Consider the following 6,508-nt stretch of genomic DNA (forward strand, 5'->3'; position numbering starts at 1 on the left):
AGTAACATGGGGTAATCTGGTAAGAAACACCCTTTGCGATCATCTCTTAAGTTTGAAAAATTGAAAATCAATAATCGCAATCAAAATACCCCGCTAGATATTTTCGAGGAGCTTCAATTTGGGTCCCGAAGGACCCCCAAGAAGTGACATGGGGTAATCTGGTTTGGAACACCCTCTGCGATCATCCCTAAAGTTTGAAAAATTAAAAAAAATAGTCGCAATTGAAATATGCAGTCGGATATATTTAAATATTTTCATTTTTAGACCCTAAATTCCCTCAAAAAGTGACGGGGGGTAATCTGGTCCGAATCACCCTCTGCGATCATCCCTTAAGTTCAAAAAATTAAAAAGAATAATCGCAATCAAAATACCCTGCTGAATAATTTTAAGGAGCTTCATTTTGGGTCCTAAAAGACCCTCAAAGAGGAACATAGCGTACTTTGGTCCGGAACACCCTCTGCGATCATCCCTGAAGTTTAAAATATTTAAAAAAAATAGTCGCAATGAATATATCCTGCTGGATTTTTTTGAAGGGCTTTATCTTAGGTCATCAAAAACCCTCAGAAAATATCATGGGGTAATCTGGTCCGGAACACTCTCTGCGAACATCCCTTAAGGTTGAAAAATTAAAAAAATGATCGCTATCAAAATACCCCGCTGGATATATTTGAGGAGCTTTATTTTGGGTCCCAAAAGTCCCTCGAAAAGTTACATGGGGTAATCTGGTAAGGAACACCCTCTGCGATCATACCTTAAGATTAAAAAATTAAAAAGAAAATAGTTGCAATCAAAATACCCCGCTAGATATCTTCGAGGGTTTTTTATTGTTGGTTCCCAAAGACCCTCAAAAAGGTACATGAGGAAATTTGGTAAGGAACACCCTCTGCGATTATCCCTTAAGTTTAAAAAATAAAAAAGAAATAGTTGCAAGCAAAATACGCCGCTAGATATTTTTAGGAGCTTCATTCTCGGTCCCAATAGACCCTTAAAATGTTACATAGGGTAATCTGGTCCGGAACACCCTCTACGAACATCCCTTAAGTTAAAAAAATGAAAAAAAATAGTCGCAATCAAAATACCCCGCTGGATATTTCTGTGGGCCTTCATTTCGAGTCCCAAAAGCCCTTAAAAAGTTACATGGGGTAATCTCGTCCGAAACACCCTCTGCGATCATCCCTTAAGTTTAAAAAATTATAACGTATACTGTTTTTGAATTCGCGACGGAGACGCGAACAACCCCAGTACCGTATGCGGTCACCCACGTGTAAAACAAAAAAAAATTATAATATCGAAGTCCGGAAAATTAAAATATTGATAAATCTTACTTCAATTAAATTTTAACTTTTTTTAAAGTAAATAATAGTGTTATTGAATTGCAAAAAAGAAAAATAAGGTGTGCCTGGACCAGCTCCTCAGGCTGGGTTAGTGCACGTAGGCGTCAGACCGTTTCTCCAAAACGGACAAAATATTTTATCAGGGGGAAAATTTGCGAGGGAAAATCCGAGCGAGTATAGCCAGTAAAAAGGCGGATAAATCGAATGAGATAATAAAGAAAAAGAAATAATCAGAAAAGAAAATAATAAGCACAGTTAAATATATATAAAATAATAAAATAAATTAAATATAGCAGGAAAAAGACCCAGGAAAATAAATGCCGAGTATTTCCCCGAAAATTGTTGGATTAAATCGTTGATAAAAATTATCAAAAAAAATCTTTTAAACAATACTTTAATTATAAATATAAATTATGCTCGTCAATAAACCCCTGGGGGTAGAATCTATATAATTCGAAGAAAATTCCAAATTTCAATCCAATATTCTAAATCAGTAATAAAATTAATATATTATAATAATTTACTTAAACAAAATAAATAATTCCTCAAGATTAATTAATATCAATACAAAAATAATCACAACTTTCACCTTGGGTTACCCCTTGAAACGAAGTTGAGGTCCACCCCTCTAGTAGGGATGAATCAACCGTCCGTTACCCATTTAAATTAAATGGGCCCGTGTCCCTTTTAGCTAGTAAGCTAATAATTCGGTTACTGATCCTGGTGTTACCCGGTTCGTAAGGACCAGACGACCGGTTGGCCATAAATTTATATACGCCAAATGCCGTATAAAGGATCGGGAGTCGTGGGGCATGTTATATATCAGTAATATATGAGAAAGAGAAAGTAGACTACAGGTGTTTGCAAAGTAAGCCAAACTAGTGAGAAGCACAAGAAATTACAAAAGTATAATAATAGTGTTATTATACTTACCTGTGAGGTGTTGGTTCACTGGTATCGATGAGTGAGAGCAATAAATAATTAAGACAATTGTGAGCTCTGTATCACAATTGTCTGGTATAGCTACAAGCAGGTATTGTAGATAAATATCGCGGCAGGTACGCGCTTTTGTAAGCAGGTATTACAGGATAGGTCGCGGCAGGTACGCGCTTCCACAAGCAGGTATTGTGGGATGATATCGTGGCAGGTACACGCTTCTACAAGCAGGTATTGTAGGAAAGGAATGCAGCAGGTATGCACCTCTACAAGCAGGTATTGTAGGCGAACATCGTGGCAGGTACACGCTTCCACAAGCAGGTATTGTGGGGAAATATCGTGGCAGGTACACTCTTCTACAAGCAGGTATTGTAGGAAAAGGATATAGCAGGTATACATCCTACGGGGTTACCGTCTTCTATAGGCAGGTACTATAGGCTAGGATGAGGATACAGCAGGTATGCACCTCTACGGGGTTGCCATCTTCTACAGGCAGGTACTGTAGGCTCGGAAGTGTAGGTAGGTTTACACGAGAATAATCATTGCAGTTAATGATTATTCTATTATTTAAAAGAATACTTAAATAATACTGAATACTTAGTCGTAAGCAAGTAGTCAAAAAGTTAAAAAGAGAGTTAAAAGAATAAACTGTATTTATTATAAAGTCATAGTGATAGTAAAGTTGAGAAATTAGATAAAGCTGAATAATTAGCGGCGCGCAGGCCTTTTTATAGATTCACGTCGATGCTTACGCGTCGACGTGGTGCGCATCCCTTCCATTTAAAAGACGAATGGAGAGGGATTATGTAATAATAATAATAATTAAATAATACTAAAGCGGGTAAACCAGATAACATGTGGTGAATACCCTCGGTAACCGTCTATTATCATGGTATGATAATGAGGTATTATAAACCTCGTTACACCCTTTACACTTTATAGAGGGAGAAAGATACGGTGTACTCTCACTCTCAATCACTAAATTTCCAAAATTAAAACATAAATTCTTTTGCATAAATAATTATCCCTCTGTCAATAATTATTTATAATTAAAAATTTAATATAAATTACTTGTCCACTGGGGTAAATAATAATAACTATTAAACTTTACGCAGAAAAGAATGAAAGAAAATAAATAATAATATCTCGGGTACAAGTATTTCAATAATTATGAAAACTATTATAAATAATAAGATAAATAATAATAATAATTCCGCTTTATAATTATTATTTTTGTTCAGGAATTTTTCCTCTGAACTATTACGTCGTCGGCTCAGGAATTTTCTCCAGAGCCGGCGTATAACTATAGCTATAAGTATAGATATATGTAGCTATCGATATATGTAACTATCGATACATCTATACAGCGAACTACTGCAAGCGCGCAATTCCCAATGTTTAAATTATAATTTAAATAAGATATAACAATTTTACCATCCTCAATTCTTTTTATAAATTTAAATGTATCATTCAGGGGTATCTAAACACAAAATCAGCCAAATTATTCGTGTCGCGAATTTCAACAATTCCCGGGGAGGTCACAGGTGACAATGCATGGAGAGAAATCAAAGTACTTACTCATTACCGCTTCAATCTCCTATCAGACCGATAACCACGCACCCGGTGAATTTATTAAATAAACTTTCTATCAGTTTGACCACAAATAACAAAAAAATTAATTGAGACAATCAGAAATGTATCGACAACGTAAAAAAAACATCGTCTGCTCTATTGCACTCTCCGTACCTTTCTGAGTACTTAATGGGCCGGCCACTTGTTGGTCACCCACGTGGCGCAACAATCGCCCTTAATTATTATCATCACTGTTACCTAGCCCCGGGCCTTTGAATTAAATGAATAAATTATGAAAACATTTTTACCCCAACTGGATGATACATAATAAATTAAATACATTTAAGTAGTATTTATTTATACCAAAATAATAATCGTGAAACATAGATATAATTAAATAATAATTATTTAACACATGTCACCCGCGTCGATATTGCAGGAGAAAATATTGATTTTTCCCCTCCTCTGCGGTCAATATTTCTCATCTCCGCAATTACCTGGATATAAAATTTGATCGAAATAAAATAAAAACAATCGTTGGGGCATAATGTGACCACACATTATGTCCCCTGAATAACGCCAAATCATAAATATTCCCTTATAAATAATAAATAATAAATGTAATTATTTTTAAATTAAAAATTAAAATTTTTGCACACACGTGCTCTCAGTCACACTGCGCGCATGCGCGAGCAAACGCTGTCTCACCGGCGTGGCAACGAAATGCCCGCGTAACCATTCAAATTTGAACTTAAATACTATTTTTAATTCTTAATACTAATTACTTATTAATTAATTTGAATGGTTACGTGACAAAATTAAAAAAAATAGTCGCAATCAGAATACTCCGCTAAATATTTTTGAGGGGCTTCGTTTTGAGTCTCCTATGACCCTCAATAAATTCAGTGGGGTAATCTGGCCTGGAACACCCTCTGCGATCATCCCTTAAATTTAAAAAATAAAAAAAATAATCGCAATTAAAATACCCCGCCGGATATTTGTGAGGAGCTTCATTTTGGGTCTCGAAAGACTCTCAAGATGTAACATAGGGTACTCTGGTCCAGAACACCCTCTGCGATCATCCCTTAAGTTTAAAAAATTAAAAAAAAAGTCGCAATCAAAATCTTCCGCTGGATATTTTCGAGGAGCTTCATTTATGGGTTCCTAAAGACCTTCAAAAAGTGTTATGTCCGGATTTTATTAATTAATAATAATTAATTATTGGAATTGGTCGCGTGGGCCTCAAATGGGAGGCACCGGGCAAACAGGGTGATTTTCCTAGAGGATTAGCTCTAGGTTTTATTTTTATTGTGAGAACTCGAACGATAAACCCCGCAGGTTCCTCTCTGTGTATTCGGTGCAGAATTTGGATGCAATATATTAATGACTTAGGTAACTTCACCTACCTTTCGTTGTTTGCTGCTTACTTGTAAGTTGGTCTTTGTAGCCTTTGGACTGCAACTCCTGGTAACGGCTTTTGTTGGTCCCTGGTCGAAAGTCGAATTGGCTCAGGAAGAAGGGATGCGGTTCTTAATATTAGAAATAATCTAATATGCAGGTTTCCCAATGATAGATGTTTATTAAAATATTTCCCTATGGGCTCGTCGTACTCAGTTCACAAGATATTAAATAGTTCTTAACACTAATGTTTTTTTTTTCACTTAAATCTCTAAAGATTGCACTTAACTATTAGAACTTAAACTTACAGGTTTTACACTTTGAATCTGTTTGAATGAGTCTTTAGCTCATATGAGTTCTGTATGAATCCCCAACTTCAACAATGCACTCGGACGAGAATCGCTGTTGATCACTTAACAATTCTTATAAAAATCACCTACGCCTCCTCGAGTGCAATATCGAGACGATCTTCCCGTGGGATTTTATAGTATACTCGACTGTTTAGATTTTATTTAACAGATATGAATTGGTTTTAAGAGAAATAGAAAATAGAAAAGAGGGTTGCCTTAACGTAACACGGTTTAGAACTCACGCGGGCCAGTAAGGAAGATACATTAAGTTATCAAGCGTCATAGGCTCCCGCACCTTGGTGTTCGTGGTTTTTATTACCTCGGTTTGCGGTTCTGGAGGGAATAATTTAGAATATATAATTGGATGAATTCAGAATACAGTCAAGTGTAATTCCCTGATTGGAGGAATCGTTGACGACGTGCAACGAGGTGTTGGCCGAAGTTGCTATCCCTAAAATTGTTAACGCTGCACTTTACAGCGAGCGCGGCAAAGAGGCCCCTTTAATATACGGCAAGCCGGATATAACAGCATCTCCCCCCCCAAAGGAAGGGTACTTTTAGTGACCTTTCTTTGTATACTGGGGTCTCTTGGATTCGCCCGCTGGAAAGCTCAGCGTCAATTTTGATTTAAGTTAACCATTTATGATAATTGCTGAGTACTGCGTCCCTTTACAATAAATGCTAAGACTATTCTATAAATTTGATTGCTTTGATTGGCAATGTTGTCATATTTCCATGTAGTATAATCTTAACAATAAAGAAACCACATAGTTTCGTATTGTTTTATCAATAGTATTAAGTATAATCTTGGTTATTTTAATATTTGTATTAACAAGAAAAGATATCTGAGTTTTCCAAAATTTTTGAACATTTTTTTTTAAATTTTTTTTGAAGAATTTTTGGTTTTTTCGAAAATTT

The sequence above is a fragment of the Microplitis mediator genome, chromosome 6, assembly GCF_029852145.1.
Source record: "Microplitis mediator isolate UGA2020A chromosome 6, iyMicMedi2.1, whole genome shotgun sequence".
Classification (NCBI taxonomy): domain Eukaryota; kingdom Metazoa; phylum Arthropoda; class Insecta; order Hymenoptera; family Braconidae; genus Microplitis; species Microplitis mediator.